The sequence below is a fragment of the Boleophthalmus pectinirostris genome, unplaced genomic scaffold (assembly GCF_026225935.1).
Source record: "Boleophthalmus pectinirostris isolate CB_2022bp ecotype Guang Dong unplaced genomic scaffold, ASM2622593v1 HiC_scaffold_21, whole genome shotgun sequence".
NCBI classification, from domain to species: domain Eukaryota; kingdom Metazoa; phylum Chordata; class Actinopteri; order Gobiiformes; family Gobiidae; genus Boleophthalmus; species Boleophthalmus pectinirostris.
In genome coordinates, this window is record NW_026571175.1 from 5,606,239 (window position 1) to 5,629,012 (window position 22,774).

At 37.5% G+C, this 22,774-nt stretch overlaps 1 long non-coding RNA gene across 1 annotated transcript; it reads left to right on the forward strand.

Moving 5' to 3' along the window:
* Positions 1 to 4,644: 4,644 nt before the first annotated feature.
* Positions 4,645 to 20,535, forward strand: LOC129410108 (uncharacterized). The gene is made up of 5 exons (XR_008632732.1): positions 4,645 to 4,759; positions 5,968 to 6,145; positions 7,049 to 7,112; positions 18,226 to 18,269; positions 18,359 to 20,535. It is a non-coding gene; the product is annotated as an uncharacterized LOC129410108 (long non-coding RNA).
* The last annotated feature ends 2,239 nt before the right edge of the window (positions 20,536 to 22,774 follow it).

Below are 22,774 nucleotides of genomic sequence, written 5' to 3' on the forward strand. Positions count from 1 at the left end.
AAATATAATGATGTGACAGTTTTGGTCACTTGAGTCCTGATTTAAGAGCTGTCCTTCTGTTGCTTAGGTTTGTCTGTCTCTTGTTCAATTTGAGGTGAATCTTGAGATGCTGCATTTTCACTGGGTCCTGCTTCGTCCTCATCACACAACATCACCACCGGCATTCCTGTTGACAAAGACATAAAGGTCAGCACTGGATAGTAACTCGACTAGTGTTGTTAACTTATGATACAAAAATTTCGAAAACTATTTTGATACTAAGGGATAGACTCAATACCAATTCAAATACTATGATAATAATAATTTAAAAAAAAATCTTTAGACAACAGAATGTCATTTATTTTCAGCATTAAATTGTAGTACTTTCTTTAATATTCCCATGTGGCATTATATTTGTGTAATCCCTCAGTGGTCCAGGTAGGTTCCATAGTGGTCCATGGGCGTATACTAGTCTATAGTCAATACTAGTTTTAGTGTAGAGTAGTATCTGATTTTCAATACTTTTGGCAACCCTAAACTTGACAAGCCACATCATTCTATAGAGCCGGTTTTAACAGTTTTAAATTTAGCTGGAGGGCAGGAAATCTATGGTCAATTTTGCCATGACACATATTGCAAAAAGCAGATGTTTTATCATGGTTTATTGTTAATGTCTATGTCATTACTAGGCTAATCCATATGAAACAAAACTAGCACAAAGTTCAACATATTCTGATAACATAAGTGAATTTATATGAAGTGATATGTGCTCTACAGTGACAAACCATTTCAGTAATATTTTATCACACAGACTTGATAGACAATGCCAATGTGTAAATCTTATTTGAAGAACCACATTTTTGGAGTGAAATGCCAAAATTATTAATAAAAAATGCATTCCTACTAAGTTCAAGGTCTTATATTATGCAAGATTGACTCTTGTGAGCTTTAAGCCATTTTATAATGTTATCTCCAGAAAAACATACCTTGAGTTGTGTTTTGTTTCACTCACACATGTTCGAGTAATCCAAAGATCAAAATGCTCTGTTCCACCTTGTGATGTCATGAAGCAGTAGTTTTCAAGAGCTACCTTTTACCTTTTGTTTCTGTCGAGATTGCCAATTGCAGGGCTGAAACTATCCAAATGATTGAAGTGAATGAAAAGATAATGAAGGTCTAATGGGCGGCAGGAGCTCATTTGGAGTGTTTGTCCACTGATCTGAAGGTTGGCGGTTTGAATCCCACTGTTGACATAAACATCATTGGTTGAGAGGTCAGATCCACTGGCCCATAAGTTGGTTGTTTGAGTCCAGCTCCCACAGATGAATGCTGTTGTTGTGTCCTTGGGCAAGACACTTAACCCACCTCGCCCCCAGTGTCTGAATACACTGGTGTATAAGTGTGCATGAATGGGTGAGTGGTTCCTTGTTGTAAAGCGCTTTGAGTGCTTTGAAGGTGGAAAAAGAGCTATAAAAATGTGACAATTTACCAGGTTTAAAAACACAGTGGAGTACTTCCTGTATTGCCACATGACATCACAAGGTGGCGTGTTCTGTTTGAGAGAAGAAGCCTAAATCTACAGGATTTATGTGTTTAAAAGAAAAGCGACTGCAGTCATGTTTTTGACGAGGAAACACCATTAAAATATAGATCTGAAAATAGCCCCACGCTTTAAAGGGGCCATAGTAGACAGCAAGATTTCAGACAGCAGTCATAATGCATCAAAGTAAAAGGCATAATTCTAATTTAAAACTCCTTCTCCCAAGTACAAATATGAGTGAGTATGCATGCATATAATCTGTCTTGACTTTTATGCAATCAATTCATGATGGTGGCAAGTCGCTAATGATTCAGTGCATGCAGTATTTTGATGCAATGTCTTAAAAATGTCCATAAAGAATAGTGGTCTTAATTGAATTATGTGAAGAATGCTTACCTTGCTTCATAGCTGCATCCAGCATTTTCTGGCGTAAATTGAACTCCTCATTGAGAAAGTTCACTTCCTTCTCGTACTCTCGGATCTTGCCTTCAAAAAGGTCGCAGATGCCGTCTCCAGTCGAGGCCAGGCGCTCGTTCAGCATCGCCCTGAGTCGCTCTCTTTGCGCCATTTTTTTGCCTCTTCGTGTTTGTTTTGCTCCTCTGCGGATGCACGTCTTCTTTTTGGGGACGTAAAGTTGACAGTGCGCAAGTTCAAATCCACAAGTGCAATGACGCCTTCTACTGGTGTGATCACTCGCCTGTTTTGATCGATTCCTAGCTTAATTTGTGGCTTATTACTGTCATACTAACATACATAAAGTAAATATATTTATTCATACAAAATACGTTTCTAAATTAGACGTTTAAGTACATGTTCAAACCATTTATATATGCAAATCGAAGGATTAATTGAACACGCTAAAGGCTAATGCTAACCAAAACAAATCAGAGTATGGCAAGAAAACAACACAATATAATTTCGAAATTTCAGTTACACGGCCTTAAATATCTTCAAATAAGTATTCGATTTTATGTTACAAATAAATAATGATGAATAAGTGGTTTAAACAAGCACAATGTCTCTTTTTGTGTGTAGCAGTGTTAGCATGTGGCTAATGCTAAAAATGTAAACAAACACAGTCGGCAGCCATGTTCTGTCTTCTTCTCGCGCATGCGGCGTTACTATAACTGCAGCACTGCCTCATGTGGAGATTTACAGTTATCACATAGAAGACTTTGACGTTTATTTTTAATTATCAGAAAAAAAAAAATTAGATTTTTATTTGTGGAATTTGTTGTAAAATATATTTCAGAGGTAGTTACACTCAGGAGCAGACTAGAACAGAGATACATATGTCAAGACAGCTTATTTAAAATGTTTTTGAGATTCAATTTTGATATTGAGATGCTTGGACATGTACAGAGGAGGAAGAGTAGCTATTGAAGGATGCTGCGGTTAGAGCTGCCATGATGGGGAAGACCAAAGAGAAGATTTATGGATGCAGTAAAATGGGACAGTGACCCTTTGATTAAAGAAAGAGGTTGCAGATAGCCAGGCTGTGCTGTTGCCGCTGCTAATTGAGAGCCGTGGGATGAAAGAAAAATTGTCCAATCTCCAAGTCAATCATGGATCTATAAGGCCTGGATTTGGTCATAGTTATAGATAGGTTTGTAAACAAATTGAGTGCCTCTGCTTTTGTTTTATAATAACTCTGATCTTCAGTTTAAAGAGCATCTTGGTGAAACTTCCACTTTTAAACACTCAATCAGTGTTATAGTTGTGTTTTCATTAAGGTCACGCTTCACTGTGATTGGTTAAATCTGCATATCACTTACTCCGAGCAGGATGTAGACAGCGTGTATCTGTGTTTTTAGTTTATACTGTAACAAAAACTACACACGGACAGGGAGCAATTCCAGTGGCTTTTGGTGTAAAGGCTAAAAGTTCAGTGGGATTGTTTGTTCTTGTTTTACTTTAGTTAAAACAATTTGGACAACCTCTACTTCAGTCTGAGTACATAATTTAAAGGTGCGCCATGAAACTTTCCTGGTGGACAATCCGTCACTTGCTTGTCTCTGCAGAGGTGCTATTGCTTTGCCTGTAATTTTCCACAGCATATATATATATATATATATATCCATAGAGACAAGCAGCTGAAACCACCAGGTCAAGTCACAGGTCAGATCAGTGGAGAAGTGACCCCCCCATAGTAAGAGTGCATGTTTGTCAAAGTATGTTGGCAATAAAACACATGTAAATGAAAAAATGCATACTCCCAGTGACTAATCCTCCACCAGAAAAGTTACATAGTGCAACTTTGAAGGTCCTATATTACACAAAAGGGATTTTTTGGAGTTTCAAGATTTAAGACATGTTTTAACATTGGTACTTCATCACAAACACACCTGGAGATGTGTTTTATTTCATTTACACACGTTTGAGTAACCCTTTAACAGTTTTTGAGTTTCTACATCTTCAAAGCTCAAAATGATCTCTCCACCTTGTGATGTCATGTAGTGGTAGTTTTCATCTGAACAGCTACTTTTTACCTTTAGATCAATAGAGATGGGCAATTCCAGGGTTGAAATTATCCAAAGTATTCTAGTGAAGGTGTATGGAGTTTAAAAACACAGTGGAGCACTTCCTCTATTATACCACATGACATAAGGTGGAACAGCGTGTTTTCTATTTAAGAGATAGCCTAAATATGCAGAAACAAAACACAACTCTAGGTGAAGAAAAATAACTTAGATCAGATAGTAGCGTAATATAGGCGGTTTAAGTACTTCCACTTATGAGGCTTAAGTTCACTCTTCTCTTTCTATTTGTTTTTCCCAATCAGAATGACTTTACTGTTGTTTAGATGAAGAGTATAATAATCCCTGCGCTTCTCAGTATCAGATTTCTCATTGATAAACTTTACTCTTTTGACCCCATCTCTTGCAGGTTGTGAAGTCATTTTGGTGTCGGCCATCTTGTCTCTCTCCCTGACACCTCTGACACGGCTCTGTGCCACTGCGGCGGAGTATTATGGGATGTCCATCTGACCTCATTATGAGTGCGTTGCCCTGGGCGACCAGCTGGAGGGAGGAGCCAGGAGGAAGAGAAGTGATGCATCATGGGATTGAGCAGAAACCTGACCCTTCGGGGTTTTTTTTTTTTTTTTCTTCTTTTTTTTTTTTTTTCTTGTTCTTGTGTGTAGGCTCACGTGCACGGCCGGCCACGTGCACTCGTCTGACTAAACAAAGATATGAGTGAGAGAGGAGCTACTGTAGAACTACTGGTTAAAAGGTGCAGGAGGTAACAGGGCTGATCTACTCCTGTGCAAGAGTGGAAAGCTGAATTTGTCTTACAATCAAAAGTTTCGTGATTAAAACTCTATGCACGCTTACTTAAAGAAAACTCACCAACCATTTTAGTTAGAGTAATTTATTTGACAATTGTAGTAAAAACAACACATTGGAAAACATGTGCCAGAAGCTCAAAGTGCAGCATAATCAGTACTAAAAGTAATAGTTTTTGTTTTGTTGCAGTAGCAGCTGTACTTGTTAAGTAGTAGTTGTAATTGCAGTAGCAGTAGTAGCAATAGTAGTAGTAAGGTTAGTACTAGTAATAGTAGTAGCCGGTGTATACTAATAGTAGTTTATGTTTGGTTGTCACAGCACTAGGGGAAAGTACTACGAATAAATTTGATTGAATACTTATACTTCCATAGTGAGACAATAAAAACAACCATAAACAAATTATAGACATACAGTGCATTTATTACAGACTCATGCGTTTTTACAGACTATATTTGCAGAATAAGAACTAAAAATCATACTTCAGTGCTATAAATTCAATCTTTGTCACTAAAAGAAGAGCTGTGTGTGTTCAAGAAGCTTAAAAACATGACTTTCAAATCAATAACTCCACTGATTATGTTGCTGTAGACTACTTTAAAGGCACATTGTGTAACTTTTCTGGTGGAGGGAAAGTCATGTGTTTGTCTCCATAGTATCGCTTTGCCTGAAATGTTCCACAATATGGATTTAAACATATCTGTCAGCATTTATTCAATTATAGGTGTTTTAATTTCAGAAAATATACCTAGAAAACGTGTTTTTACTGTGAGCAGGGTCGGAGCGCCTCTCCACAAATTTGACCTCTAACATGGCCTGGTGAGGACTGATAAGTTTAATGCCGTACTGTGGAACATTAATAGCAAAATAATAACATATCTATAGAGACAAGCAGGTAATGCGCTCTCCACCAGGAAAGTTACATAATAAATTCACATTGGAACCTTGATTGGTTAGTGCTTCCTGGTTCGTATATCCATAGTTTTCTAAATGATAAAAAGTTAGGGCTGTTGCCATAGCAATTACCAACAAATTAAACTAAATATGATATTTTTTCATGGCAAACTGTCCTCAGAATGGCTCCATGTAACACTAAGTTGAAACCAATGGATATATTTTACACAAGATTTTTCTAATGTGATTTTTTTATTTTTTATTTTTTTACAGGAGAAGAATCGTAACTGTCCCATGAGCCATTTGAGACCAGAGGTTCCAAAGAAGTGCCAAACTGTGTTATATCACTCAAAACTAAACAGGAAGTGCACAGAACCACAAAATCATGACGTAACTCTGCCCATCTCATTGGTTTCTATTTTAGGAGGGGAAGGATATGAGCAGTGACGAGGTATTCATCCGTTTTGATTTGTATTTAAGACTTGAATTATGGCAACTAACCACACATGCTAACAGGATAGAGTGTTTTATCAGATAAGACACTTAATAACACTAAGAGAGTTAAGTGAAGGTTAGGTTAAGGTTTGGATGCTATGTGAATGGAGCCCTAGGTCTATAGAAATCTTGCATTAATAATTCATTAGCAGAGGGATACAGAAGTGCTATATCTGGCTATTTTGTAAATGGAGCGTGTCATCTTTATATTTAATTAACTACAGTCTTTTTGTCAAAGTATTTCGGAATACTTGAACTTCTGTTGAGTGGTATTATTAGCTGGAAATACTTTTTTTCTTGTTAAAAGGTCCTATAGTGTGTGTTGTTAATAATGTTGTTTCCTTATCTAAAATATACCTGGAGTTGTGTTTTGTTTCATTCACACGTATATACATATTTTGGCTGAGTTCTTCTCTCAGTCAGACAGTGTTCCACCTTGTGATGTCATGTGATAATACAGGAAGTGCCCCACTGGGTTTTTAGGCTTCATACACCTTTGCTAGAGTCATTTGGATCATTTCAACGTGAAAATTACCACTACATGACATCACAAGGTGGAACTAGAGATGTAGACAAACTAATAATGCAGGGTTACTCAAAAATGTATGTAAATGAAACAAAACACAACTCCAGGTATGTTTTTGATGAAGTAACAGAATTAAAACATGGCTTAAAGCTCAGAAGTTTCTATTCTGTGTAATATAGGAGCTTTTCACATCGATGTAGACAGGGTTTGGTCCTATTCTAGTCCTGGTTTAGCCCTGGCTTTGTTCATGTTTAGTTCTCGGTTTAGTCTCAGTTCTGTCCTGATTTTAATGTGGTTTTAGTGAACGCTCCATTACTCTCTGTTTTGTTTCAGGTAAATCCAAGTCAAATCCCAACTCCAGTGTTTTGAGTTTCAAGTCCTATCAAGTCTTTAACAAGTAAGTATTTACCAAAATAATCCGATACAGCTCATATTTTTGCAAATTATATGATGCTTGTTCAGCCAGTGTATTTCCCATTTGTAGTTTAAAACCACATTAGAAAGGGGCACAGTTATGTTAGAGCAGTAGTAGTAGTAGTAGTAGTAGTAGTAGTAGTAGTAGTAGTAGTAGTAGTAGTAGTAGTATTTGAGTTAATGCTAATAGTAGTAGTGGTAAGTAGTGGTAAGTATCGGTTTTGTTGTAGTAGTAGTATTTGTAGCAGTTGTAATTGAAAGTAATCGCAGTAGTAGTAGTAGTAGTAGTAGTAGTAGTAGTAGTAGTAGTAGTAGTAAGTAGCAGTAGCAGTAGTAGCAGTAGTAGTAGTAGTAATAGTAGTATTAGTAGTAATAGAAGTAGTCTAAAGTGAACCTAACTAACTATCAGAAGGAATGACTCCTTATTTTGCTTACAAAAGTTGTGCTTTTAATAGTACTAATAGTAGTAGTAGCAGTAGCAGTAGCAGTAGCAGTAGCAGTACTACGGTCGGCAGTAGCTCAGTTGGTAGAGCATTTGCCCACTGATCTGAAGGTTGGCGGTTCGAATCCAGCTCATCACAGGTTGAGTGGTCAGATCCACTGACCCACAGGTTGCTGGTGTGATTCCAGCTCCCACAGATGAATGCTGTCGTTGTGTCCTTGGGCAAGACACTTAACCCACCTTGCCCACAGTGTCTGCGTACACTGGTGTGTGAATGTGTGTGTGAATGGGTGAGTGGTTCCTTGTTGTAAAGCGCTTTGAGTGCCTTGAACGTGGAAAAGCGCTATAGAAAAATGTGACCATTTACCATAGTAGTCTAAAGTGAACCTAACTGACTATCAGAAGGAATTACTCTTTATTTTGCTTACAAAGAGTTGTGCTTTTAATAGTATTAGTAGTAGTAGTGGTAGTGGTAGTGGTAGTGGTAGTGGTAGTGGTAGTAGCAGTAGCAGTAGCAGTAGCAGTAGTAGTTGTAGTAGTATAATAGTCTAAAGTGAACCTAACTGACTATCAGAAGGAATGACTCTTTATTTTGCTTACTAAAAGTTGTGCTTTTAATAGTAGTAGTAGTAGTAGTAGTCGTAGTTGTTGTTGTCTGTCTGCATCAGTACTAATAGTAGTTTGTGGTTTGGTTATAGTAGTAGTATGTATAGCAGTAGTGGAAAGTACTGCAAAAAGATTAGATTTGAATGCTCACAATCCATATAATCACCTTGTACTTCCATAGTAGAAGTAGTACACAGTAGTATTCATTTCTAGTACTGTATGTGTATTTACATACACACTCTCAGAACCAATGGAAGCGACTGTCTGTGGGAATGAGTCACATATATTTACAGTATTTTACGACCCAGACACTCGGAGGCCCCTTCGCGTCTCCTCTCATTTCTCTATGACATAACCGGTTGCCATGCGTACTGTGCGGCGACGGCGAATATTATGGTCTGCCCTTTGTTTTGTGCACTATGAATTCGAACGGGGAGGCGAGGGGGGTGAGTGTGTGTGGGGTGTGTGGGGTGTGGGGGGTAGTTTGGGTGTGTGTGTGCATGTGTGTGTGCATGTGTGTGTGCGCGTGCGTGCGTGTGAGAGAGAGGGAGAGAGAGAGGCAGACTCAGTGGGGGATGGGCGTGCGAGGCTATAATCATGTGCACGAGGCTAAGGAACCGTGCACTGCGTTATTTTAAGGAGGTAACACTCAAAATGGCGGCGACAGCAGCGAGGCCCGTACAGTCTGTCCCCAGAGGATTGTCTCAGAGCTTAAGTTCAAGTCTAATCAGATGTTGCAAGCATGTAGAGGGAGGAGACAGCAATAAGAATACATTATAAAGTGTGATTTTAGATGCAAGAATGAAGTCAGTGTAAAATAATAACCATGGTTCTAAAGTGGAATGGTCAGTAAAATATGAAGTAATACATATTAACTGTACTTGAAAGGTCCTATATTACACCAAACTGACTCTTGTGAACTTTAAGCCATGTTATAATGTTGTTAGCGCATCAAAAACATACCTGGAGTTGTGTTTTGTTTCATTCACACATTTGAGTAACACTTTATTTTAAGTCTGTCGACATCTCCAAACCTCAAAATGCTCTGTTCCACCTTGTGATGTCATGAAGCGGTAAATTTCAAGATACTAGAGATGGGAGATGTTTACTAGAGATGGGAAATTCCAGGATTGAAATCAACCAAATGATTCTAGTGAAGGTGTACGGAGTTGAAAAACACAGTGTGGCACTTCTTGTATTACCACGTGACATCACAAGTTGGAACAGTGTTTTCTGTTTTGAGAGAAGAACTCAGTCTAAACATGCAGGATTTGTGTGTTAATGTATGAGTGAAATAAAAATACATGTGTGAATGAAACAAAACACAACTCCAGGTATGTTTGTAATGAGAAAACATTATAACTTAGCTTCAGAAAGTAGCGTAACATGAGCTCTTTAATTACCCTTAATAAAGCATGAACAAAGACTTAATTCATAATGAACAAAGAGTTTAGTAAGAATGATTCAGGCTCAGTAACTTTTTATATCTTTTTTTTATATTAATATATAGGGGCAAGTACACAGTTAAGAATACATTATAAATAAATTATGATTTTAGATGTTAGAATTAAACCATAATAAAAGTAAAACCCAAGTAAATAGGTACATGCATTGTTTCTAAGTGGAATGGTCAACATAATATAGAGTTACTCTTTAACACTATAACTACACTTTAGTAGTCTTAATAAAAAATAATGAAACAAGACTTCATTCATAATAAACAAATAGTTTTAAGAATGATCCAGGTTTTGTAACTTCTTAATTAAAACTCTATCTTTTGACTCCTAACTCCTTAAATAATTTGTTTTTAAGCATGGTCATTCTTAATACACTATTTGTTCATTATGAATTAAGAATTTTAAGAGTTTATTTGCAAAAACAGATAAGTACCATTTTAAAATCAACTGAGGCTTGAAGGTTAAAATGTTTGGCTTAGTGCAGGGGTGCTAAACGCAAATTCACAGAGGCCCGAAATTAAAAACTGGCACCAAATCGTGGGTCAAACTAAATATTTATTGAAAAATTTCAGCAACATCTGCATGTTTTCTCTTTTTTCGAGATATGTAATATTAAACCTTTTGTTATTTAAGTAAATGTTTAATAATCATTTTGCTTAAACATTGAATCCAGATCAAGCATAATATAAAATAATAACTCTGTAGCCGGCAGACAGCTCTAATACATATTTGATATAATCTTGCGGGCCAAATATAATTATATTATGGGCCAAATTTGGCCCCCGGGCCTGAGTTTGACATGTCTGGCTTAGTGCAATGAAAATATTACTCATTCCCTTCTTCATCATATCCACTATACATACATTTTATTGTTCATTTCTGTAGCATGTGGGAAGAAAAAGACTAATTAGACTAATTAGACTAAAAGGCTAATTAGGGTGTAACTGTTATGAAGTTTGACCTCAATATAGTATAGTATTTATATGGAACTTCCTGTATATAAAACCCTGATGGTCATAACATTGTCGCATATGACGCAAGTAATTATGCAAATCTGTTTTTATTGCTTTTTGTAAATAATTCAAGACAATAAAACATGCCATAGTGTAAAACAGTCTTAAACTACTAAACCCGAGGTATTACAGCTACTAATACTACCACTATTCTAATGGTACTACTACTAGTCGTAGAAATATTACTTCAGACATAATCTAAAATTGGAATTGGACTTTGGAACTTTTGATTGAGCAATAGGATAAAGTACATGGTTTACACTTCATGCTTACTGTTTCATCATTGCACTAAGCGGTCTTTACAATAGAAAGTAAATTATAGTACTTTTATATTAGGAAGGATAAATAGAAGAAGTCATTTGTCTTGTATTGTCATTTTGTGATTTCATTAACAGTAGTACCATGTCTTAGTATAGAATTTATACCACACTGAATGCATAGATCGATTTGGAAGGCCATCTGGCTTTAAAAACAAACAAACAAAAAAAAAAAACAGTAATAAATTCTTAACATAGAAATCCAGCTCTAGTACGTGTTCACTTTTTATATTCTAGTGGAAGAAGCGTCCTTTACGACTCACAGCGCACTGGTTGCATAAATTTCAGTATCTAACCAACCTGACTTTACCCCCAAAACCTTGTCACCAAAATCCAGACCTGGTCCAGTCTCTACCCCCACCTCTGATCCTTATTACCCCATCTTTATTCTGCCCCTCCCCCACCAGACGACATCCCATAATACTCCCCCCTCCATACGCACACACATATACACACACATGTTGGGTTTCCGTGCTTTGTTGGGGACATTATATTGACTAAGGCACAATTACACAAACGCCATGTGAGAACTGGGACTAGACCGGGACAGGACCAGGACTAGACCAGGACTAGATCAGGACTAGATCAGGACTAAACCAGGACTAGACCAGGACTGGAACCAGGACTAGACCGGGACTAAACCAGGACTAGAATAGGACTAGACCAGGACTAAACCACGGCTAGACCAGAAATAAACCAGATCTGCATCAGGACTAAACCAGAACTCAACCAGGACTAAACCATGACTAGATTAGAACTAAACCAGAAATAAACCAGGACTAGGTCAGGACTAAACTAGAACTAAACCGGGACTAGACCAGGATTAAACTAGAACTAAACCAGGACTAAACCAGAAATAAACCAGGACTAGATCAGGATTAAACTAGAACTAAATCAGGACTAGACCAGGACTAAACCAAGACTGGACCAGGACTAAACCAGGAGTAGACCAGGACTACATCAGGACTAGATAAGGACTAAACCAGGACTATATCAGGACTAAACCAGGAACTAAACCAGGACTAAACCAGAACTAGACTACGACTATACCAGGACTAGACCATTACTAGACCAGGACTAAACTAGAACTAAACCCGGACTAAACCAGGACTAAACTAAAACCAAACTCGGACTAGACCATGACTAGACCAAGATTAAACCAGGTCTGGATCAGGACTAAACCAGGATAAACCAGAACTACATTAGGACTAAACCAGAACTCAACCAGGACTAGATCAGGAATAAAAAATGACTAGATTAGAACTAAACCAGAAATAAACCAGGACTATGTCAGAACTAAACTACAACTAGACCAGGACTAAACCAGGATTAAATTAGTACTAAACCAGGACTAAAGTAGGACTAGACCAGGACCAAATCAGGACTAATCTAGGACTAAACCAGAACTAAATCAGGACTAACCCATAACTAGAGTAGGACTAAACCAGAACTAAAGCAGAGCTAAACCAGGACTTGTAAGTTCTTTTTTAAACTTTCAGAGGCCAGAGTGGACGGTTCCCATAACAGTAACACTAAGAACAGCTAGCATGTTAACACACACTTCCTCATTATAGGCCAACAAAACGCTTTATAATTAGACGCAGACCGTGGATTTATTTTGACCTCAAGTTCTGCTTGTACAATATATCTATATCATTTTGCTCAAATATATGGGAAAAATCTGGTACAGTTCCTTTAAGAATTTACATCATGGGGAGCTGTTTTTGTCCACATAGGGCTCCGAGATTAATCGCAACCAAAATCGGAATTTGAATTAGAATCATAATTTCCTCCACAAACAACAAAATCACCCATTTTATTCTGCATAAACACAGCTAACCCTGAAGTTTAGATGTGTACAAACATGTTCTGAAATTCAATTCTTGTATCAGTTTGGCAGCTCAGATTTCAGTCTTTTTGTCCTGAACATGTTTAGAGGGCCCATGGAGTTGTGTTTTGTTTCATTCACACATGTTTAACGCACAAATCCCACTTATTTAGGCTCTTCTTTAAAAAGGAAAGCACTCATGTCATGTGGTAATACAGGAAGTGCTCCATTGTGTTTTTAAACTCCATACACCTTCACCCTAGTCATTCGGATCATTTCAGCATTGAATCCTACTAAACAAAATCTAAAACGTAGGTGTTAAAAAGAAAACTACCGCTTCGTGACATCACAAGGTGGAACAGATGCGGACAGACTAATAATAAAGCATTACTCAAACATGTGTGAACGAAACAAAACACATAAGCGTGATGTAGGAGCTTTTAAATGTGAACTGTGGACAGAATCCTTCGCTATCTCAATTCGAGATGGAAAAATCGCAATTACATGTTTTCCCGTCTTTCAAGCCGTAGATCGCATACAGATTTGAGTCCCCGCAATGGCATAAATAACCGCCCACACACACTTCCTCCTCTGTGCACCAGTCTCTGCCATCCCATAATAATCGCGCAGGGCTAATTCTCTCTTTTCTTTGCATTCACCCCTCCCCCTCTCCCGTGCTCGTCACTATGATTTCCTGTTTAATATGGTACAGTATGTCTCGTCCCAAGCGGCGAAAAATATGTGATTCTCGATTTCATACTCAGTAATATGCAAGACATTTGTTCCATTTGAATCTCTGTGGAAAGGACTGTCGCTCGGCTTGTATGTGGGTGCTGGGTTAGACCACAATTTGGAAAAAATGAGTGTTAAGCTTTGAATGGGCGACAACACAATAGAATATCTCTTTTACAGTAAGTATAGGAGATAGGTTATGGGAATTGAACAGCCAACTTGTGTACAGTTTTCAAATACGGTGCAGATCATTTGAGTTGGAGGCAAAAAGAACCAGATTGAAAGTAGGGTTGCGGTGATTAATCATAATAATCGTACTTGTAATCATAATCTTTGTCTAGACTCGAAAGCACATACAAAAATAAATAAATAATTGTTGTAACAAAGACAGTGATAGTGAAATTGGAATGTCCAAAAAGAAGAAGAAAAAGAAAAGAAGAAAAGAAAATATCACTGTATTTCTAAGTATTCTCTATCTAAAAGCCTCCAGTCACCATATTTTAACCTTTACTTTTTTTGGCTGATATAAAAGTTCCAAAACCAGAAGTCAAATCCTCCATCTGATTTAGTCCTGACCAGGTTTAACCCAGAGACACTGAAGGATGGGTCAAATGCAGAGGACTAATTTCCCTACAGGGATAATAAATTGCACCTTAAACTTGATGTACAATAGAAATAACAATTTGACTATTTGATAACTTATCGAAATAAAATGTCGCTGACTAGTCAACTACTAAAATAATTGTTAGCTGTAACCCTGTTTGAAAGTACACATTTTTAAACATTATTTTATGCCAGATGTCCTTCCCAACCTGACCCCAATTTCTACAGTGATGCGTTTGGGTACATCCATACAACAACGCTCCTGGATATTTTTTTTTATTATTTTGCGGGTTGAAAAAAAATTGCATCCACACGTGTCAGATCAATAAATATTCACGTCCAGACGACAATAGAACATGGAATGAAAATGATATAATACACATGCCACACCTGTATGTGGTGCTGTAAACAGGATACAGCCAGAGCCACTGTACACAATACTACAGAGTGCATGCACATAAAGTCCTTCCTATTCCGCAACAAACAAACTCACGTGGCGATGACGGGGTCGTGATGTTATCATTTTCCAAAAGCTGTGGTATGCTTCTCCACACTACAACGCAACTAGCCAGGCTGGCGCCACCTAGTGCCTCCACTCAATTTCATTTGTCTCCAGCGACTAGGTCAGGAATCGGAATACACTAGATGGTTTGTGAGAAGTGTGAGTTCGGGCACCAGCCAAACAGCGAAGAGCCATATATTCAGTGTTGGCAATGATTCCCGAGATCGAGGATTTAAAGCTGGAACAACGAGAATGTTTGGTGAATTTTATCATGGGAAAAAACGTTATTGTCCTTCTTCCTACGGGATTTGGAAAAAGCTTAATATACCAGTTAGCCCCGTTAGCGGCGCATTACATACATCACGATTAAATATCAGCGATTGGTCAAATGAAAAAAAGCACCCACCTACCATCGAGCGAAAGAATTCTAATGCTGCGAGGTCAGACTGATGAATCAGGCTACAACACAACACCGGCGTTCTTAGATTTCTCCACTCTGGAACACCATTTTCTCCCACCCGAAATGCCGGCTCTGTGAGCATGAAAGGCCAAAACGAATAAAATCTTTACCCTTTCGGCCAAAAAACACCTAAGTTTAGTCAGTGCCACACTTCAGTAAAACATTACCGCCATACAAAGTCCATGACCATGACAATACAAGATGGCGTAGTTGGAATGAATTCATAAAAACAGATTGAGAAGTTCGGAGACCATATTTTGTTTGCAATTCTGACAAAAGAAAGAAACTGCTCAGAACTGCAATTTATGGTTTACATTCACAATACACAATAAACAATATGAACTGGCAAACTATAGTTTCTACTGTGAAACATTTCCTGTGATTCTTCTATACAATTTCCATAGTGCACCTTTAAATCTGATCTATTTTCTAATGTTGTTTCTGCATCACTAACACTCTGCTCTACCTTGTGATGTCATGTTGTAATACCGGAAGTGCGCCATTGTGTTTTTAATCTCCATACATCTTCACTAGAATCATATGTATAGTTTCAACCCTGGAATTGCCAATTTGAAAACTACCACTACATGACATCAAACTGGAACGGAGCATTTTGACCTTTGGAGATGTAGACAGACTAATAATGCAGGATTACTCAAACATGCGTAAATGAAACAAAACAGAACTCCAGATATGTGTTACAGCTCACAAGAAATCATTTTGTGTAATACGGGTCCTTTAAGTGACAAATACAACCCTGCTTTAACCTGTAACAACTGTGACATTGTTCCCAGTAAATTACATTTGAATCTACAGCATTTTACCTCGAGGCTCGCTGGACATTTCATTATCAAATTGTATTATGCAAATCAAGATTCAAAAGCAGAAATTGCAATTGAGTGCGGTTTATCGGAGAAACTGCATTCAGATTTGGGGTCTGCTGCAGCGATTTGATCAAAAACTCAGGAACAAAGCCTCACCTCCCTCCATCAGCCCAGCCCCTTCCCCCTTCCACCCAGCTCCAAATGTAAATTATTGAGACCCAGACTGAACAATGTGAATTTGTGATGGCCTTCTGCTGTTACCCATCCTTTAAATGTTTTATCGGATTTATCTATTTCAAATCAAGTGTTGCCAAAAATGGAGCAAGGGCCCATATTGCTCTATTTTCTGATTGATGTTATCATGTTTCCTGATCACAGACAGACCTGGAGTTGTGTTTTGTTTCATTCATGTTTAACACACAAATAGAAAACACTCACCTCCAACTTGTGATGTCATGTGGTAATACAGGAAGTGCTCCACTGTGTTTTTAAACTCCACACCTTCACTAGAATCATTTGGATGATTTCCCACCTCTAGTAAAAGAAAGGTTTATTTATTCATTTTTATTTATTTATTTATTTATTTCATAAAGTATAAAAAGACGTCAACAGTGTCACAACATCAAACATACAAGAAATGAATGAAAAGGAGCAGAAAGAAGAGTCGTCTTATGTTATCTGCCCATTTTTTTTCTTTTCAAGACAAAACATTAACACCAATAGTTACTTTAAAACAATTAAATCTGTACATTTCAGTTCAGGCACATTTATTAAACAACTGCAAACAGAAATATTCATTATTATGCACAACAAATTTGTTTTCTTTTTCATACGTACACATTGCTTTTGATTTTTTGTGTTTTTTTAAAATGCCATCATTGTACTTGATTCTTTTATATCTTTGTTAAGTTTCCTCTTTTCACATTAGTGTCCATAACCTTGGCTCTGAGTCTGGGTTTTTTAAAACATGTAGGTTCCTTTTATATTGTAGTGGCTTGTTTCATCTCATGTAAAAGGAAGTTGTTAAGGTGGACAATCCATGTATCATTTGTTCATTAATTTTTCAAAATAAAACAAAAAATAAGAAAACAAAAAAACAACAGTTTTCTTCATTATTTGTCTCCAAAACCAAAATGAAAAAACAGAGAACGATTCATGTTTTCAGTTTCTGTGACTTAAATTGTGATGTCTGAACCAGGACTGAACCAGGACTAAACCAGGTCAGGGACCAGACCAGGACTGAGACCAGGACTAAAACCGGGATCAGACCAGAACTGAGACCAGGATTGAGACCGGGAACAGGACCAGGACTAAGACCGGGACTGAGACCGAGACCAAACCGGGACCAGACCAGGACTGACGCTGGGACCAGACCAGGACCAGACCAGGATTGAAAACAGTTTAGTTTTCGTTTAGTCCTGTTTTAGTCTTGGTTAAGTCTTGGTTAAGTCCTGGTTCAGTCCGGCATCACAGTTTAAGTCACAGAAACAGGAAATGGCCTTTTAAACACAAAATCGAAAACTTAAAAAAATAAAATAAAATCATTATCCAATTTTTTCATTTTGGTTTTGGAGACAAATAATGAAGAAAACTGTTGTTTTTTTTATTTTCTTATTTTTGGTTTTATTTTGAAAAATGAATGAACACGGATTGTGGACAGAGCATTTTGAGCTTTGGAGATGAAATGTTACTCGAACATGTGTGAATGAAACAAAACACAACTCTGGGTATGTTTTTGAGGAGGTAACAGCAGCTCACAAGAATACATTTTTTGGAATAATATAGGTTCTTTAAGTTCACCACACAAGTTTTGCCAATCTTTAAAACAACATCCATGATCTCCCACATAGTTGAGAGCTGCTTTTGGGAGACACTGACACTATGCCAACACTATGAGCTGTCCAACTTGGTTCTAAATATGATTCATGATTACGACGCTTAATACTAAACTTAGAATTCAAAAGTATTCTGAGAGTGTAGTGTAAGCAGATGGACTGGGCGAAGTGGTGATCGAGTCATGATTTCATCCATGTGTGGTTATGCGCTTTTGTGGAAATGGTCTTATTGTAATTCAGTGAAGAGTGAACCTTCAGAAACAGCAGATGGCTTTATTTACCTCGCAGACATGGTGTAAAGATTAAGAAAATGTGAATTGCAAATAAATCAAAAGTGTGATCTGGCTCCAAGAAAATCGTGGAATGATTTTTTTTTTTTTTTTGGCATATCGCCCACTCCTAACCAGTAGTCACTTATCAGGTTGTTCCACGGCTTATTGTTTACTTGTTAATGTTCTTCTTCTCTTTTTTTTATAGCTCAACTGACTCTAACCAAGAAGTAACCACTAACTGTCCACGAAGTGAGAATCATGTTTACATTCTCTTAAATCAGACTCATTTTGGATAAATATAGGGCCTAGTAATCTGTATCCCTCTTAATATCCAAAAGGAAACTCCACAAAAGGTGAAGAACGCTGATGGTAATTTATACTGGTGACTTTATCCCACTGTAGTCACCAAACCCTTACCTATTTAAAGGTACAGTATGGAACTTTCTGGAGGTACCACATCACCTGCATGATTATATGATACGGAAACAGAAAGTTAAAACCATAATTTGAAACATTCTCCATGGAGATAGATACGTTTTATGCCATATTGTAGAATATTATAGCCAAAGAAACCATATTTTTATGGAACAAAGGTTGAATAAGAGTCAGGTTTGTGGAGATGCAAGCCCACTCACAGTCAGTGTTGAAGAATACATTGTAGTAGCTTGAGAGTTGAAGAGAAGAGACATGAGGCTGAAGTTCTAACGCAGGTTTATTGATACTTTGCAGCTGATGTCATCAACATTTCCTGGAGGTATGAGGCTAACTGTAGGCACCACTCTGTCTGCAGCTCTGTTACTCAAATTATACTTTAATCTAATAGGTTTTTTATACAATTTAATCAGTGTGGTGGATACCTCTGCCACCACTCCATAGTGTCAGTATAATTTCATTTAATTTCATTTACATTAAGTTAATCACATTACACATACTTTAATTCCTTTATTTAGACTTATATTCTAGTTTGAGTGCACACATTTTAGTTAATATACTGTAAGTCTGATTTACTTACACTTGTTCTTTTTGTTTTTTTGAGCACCAGACAGAGGACCCTCAGGAGAAACCATCATGACTCAACAAGGAGGGAGGGAACACTATTTAGTTAGTGTTACTAAGTTAGTTTGTTTAGTTTGTGTTAAGGTCACTTTATTATTACTTATTATTTTCTGTATTATAATTATTTGCCTTTTTGTTACTTTGATAACTTAGTAGATTAGTTAATTTTTTAATATAATTCCTCCCTCCTTCCTTCCTCTTGTGTTTAGCTTTAGTTGGTCCTCAAGTATTTACACATCCTCGTTCCTTTGTTTGATTGGGTTAGTTTTGTTCTGTTCAGTTTGATCTGAGTTACCCCAGTTGGGCCCGACTTTTTTGTTCATGATTTTCTTAATTTTATCTCCTTTTTTTACTTTATTGAATTTAAATTTATTTTTATACCTTGTCTTTGCCTTTCTGTTTGGTCCACTTACAATCAGAAAGAGTTGACTTAGATGAAACTACAGCAGGTTTGGTGATTTGTGCTGTTAAATAAGTCTCTCACACGTAACTTTACAGTCACAAGCTCACTATCATTAGTTTTTCAGTCATTCTTAACTTTTTGTTGAAAATCAAACTGCTAAACAGAACCATGAACACTCAGACTGATCACAAGCTCCTGAAAATTTTTCTTTTTTTTTTTTTTTTGTAATTCAAGTTTTTATTTTATTTTACAGTTTTTACCATGTAATATAACAGACAGCAGCACATTACTTTGGGCCAAAGGAATAAAACAACAAATTTAACTGTATATATGCATATGCAAGTGCACTCCATAACAAAAGTAAAAGTGCATGTGACAAGCCTCCGTAACTCTCTAATTTCCATTCAATTTAACCTGATACAAATACAAGTAATTTCAGTTCTAAATAAAAAGGCCGATACCACATCCATACAGTGGAAAAACAAAGACTTTTGTCAATGTACCAGTTTTAAATGTGTTTTAGACAATTGAGCAATCAAACCTGTCAAAGGCATTTCAATCAAAAACAGTGCCCAAGATTTTACAAAAATGTCCATGTTATCATTCAACCAAGCCAATAATGTCTCATAGGAGAGTATTTTCATCAAATTGTCCATCTGTTAAAGTCTGGAGGAGAAGGATTCTTCCATACACCAAGAATTACCCGTGCTGCAGTTATTACCCCCACCTTTAAAACCACATACTATCGAAAAACTTTTTTGTCTGTTTGTTAATGTATACACTGTGTCACCATGGTAACTGATGAACATTTCGCCAATAGAGATACATGTGGAACACCCCCAACGTGACGTCACTGCAAAGTATAAATTGAGCACCAGTACTAGACCCAGCACCTGGAGACATGGACCCTCCAAACATTGTGATAGTGTTGTCCACTCCAGTCTAGCTATGTTTCTGTTGTAGGGAGTATTATACCTCTGATGATGCAGGACTGAGCTGGCAGTGAGTACCCTTGATACAGCACCAAAATGGAACAGTAAAATCAAATGCTTTTCAATGCAATAAACACAACCATGCTTTTACTTGAGTGTTTTGACTAAAAGCTTTCATACTGTGGTTTTAAACCTCACAGGGTGTCGTGATGTCATCTGAAACACATCCTTATTATTATGTATTTGTTTTTCCTCTGCACTTTTGATTATCTCTGGCAGCAGACATATTGGATCTCATTATCTTTCTCTTTGCACAGTCTGCAGAGTATACTTCACGCAGTAGTAGGCCTGTTGGGTGGAGTCGTCTTTGTTTTTATAGCATAGTGTATATATATATACATTTTCACTTAACGTGGAAATCTGACCCCATCGCCATGACAACCAGACAAAAAATGCCCCCCCTTCCCTCCCTCTCTCCCTCTCCAACCACACACACACACACATATATACACACACACATGTAACTCCTCCTATCCTGGTTCATTTTCCCCCATATAAATCATAACATGCAATATGCAATACGCAATTCGACGACTGTACATGTATGGATAAAAAAGCAATTGGGGTTTCCATGACGACCACCGCCCCCCCTTTCTGTTTTGTGATTGGTGATTATAGAACAGGCCCCCCTCTCCCCCCTCCCTCCCTCTCTCCCCCTCCCTCCTCCTTTCACCCGCACACACACACACATACACACATGCACGCACACACACAAACATACACAAACCCCAAAAGCGAACAGAGTGTCCATAGAAGAGGAGCGCGGCAGAGGGGGGAGGGGGAGTGCATAAAACATCAGGAAATGTACAAAAAAAATATGGAGGACAAAGAAGTTATTTTTTGGACTGCAGAGATGGAGGTGACTTGAATCAGTGTGCGTGTACAGACAGAGTGGAGGTATCTAAGTGTAGAGATGTAGCCTATTAATAATACTGTCAAAACTATAATAATACATAAAATACTGTACAAATACTGTAATCACATAATAGGCTAATTCATCCTCTGCATTTGACCCATCTTTCAGTGTTGCCGGGGGTAACCTGTCAGAAGTAGCGGGCAGTTGTGGAATAGCGCCAGATCTGGAGCTAGTCTTGGTCAGGAATATTTCAGCTGGAGGATTTGACCTACTGTACATTTTTTTGGTTGATGAGGAAAACCAGACAAGGACAACATGCAAACTGTAGACAATAAAGCCCCACTCCAAAAGTCAGTCAAACGAGGGACATTTGAGCTGTGAGGTGAGGGTCTTAATCAGCCCCATCATACAACTGAGGACTATTTTTAATCCAGTGAAGTATGCCTTTTACCAGGTACCTTAGTCTTCAACAAGATTCTGAATCTATATACATGGATTTCCCACCAAATAGACATGTTATATTTATCTGATTTCTGAATTTACAACAAAGAAATAGATCATATAAACTAGTAAAATCTTAACAACTGTTCTGAAAACCAAATCATGCAGGGGTTAATCTAGATCAGGGGTCTCCAACCTTTTTCCTCCGGTGAGCTACCATTACAAAACAAAAATGCCAGAGAGCTACTAGTTTTAGCATTCACAAAAAATTTAGTATATAAAAGAGCCTCTGTGAGCCTTAGAAGAGGTACAGTTAGATTAGGGTGACCAGACATTCTTATTTCCCCGGGACAGTCCCAGTTTTGAGCCCTGTGTCCCCTGTCCCAGCGGATTTATCCAAAACCAGTGATTTGTCCCAGTTTTATACAAGAAATGTCCCAGGTGTCCCTATTTTTGACCAATTTGATCCCTGTCAACAGTAAAGAGAGGCATAAATTGTAATTTGTTTAAGTAAAATACAGAAAAGGTGCTGAAAAATGACCAAAACGCAAAGAAAATGTGACTGTACTGAATCACATGTTAGTCATAAATGGGCTGAGTGCAGAAAAGTTTTTCTTAATTACACACTGGATTCACAAATTTATTATTACCAACCACCACAAACCGAAGATGTCGCAGTTTTTTATTTTGAAAATCTGATCACCCTGAGTTAGATACCTACAAAAGATAAACCATTATCCATTTCTTAGTGCATAAAGTTAGGCATCAAAATTATAAATCTACCATAGTGAGAGGCATTGAATTAATTCAGTTTTACTTATTCAACACAATATGTATGATTCAGAAACTACTTGGAAGGTGGTGGAGAGATACTGGTGGCTCCTGAGCTACAGGTTGGAGACTCTTGATCTAGACCTTTTAATATGTGTGTCTGATCTATGTTATAATGTTTTTTCCTCATCACAAACATAAGTGGAGTTGAGTTGTGTTGTATCTCAAACTGAAA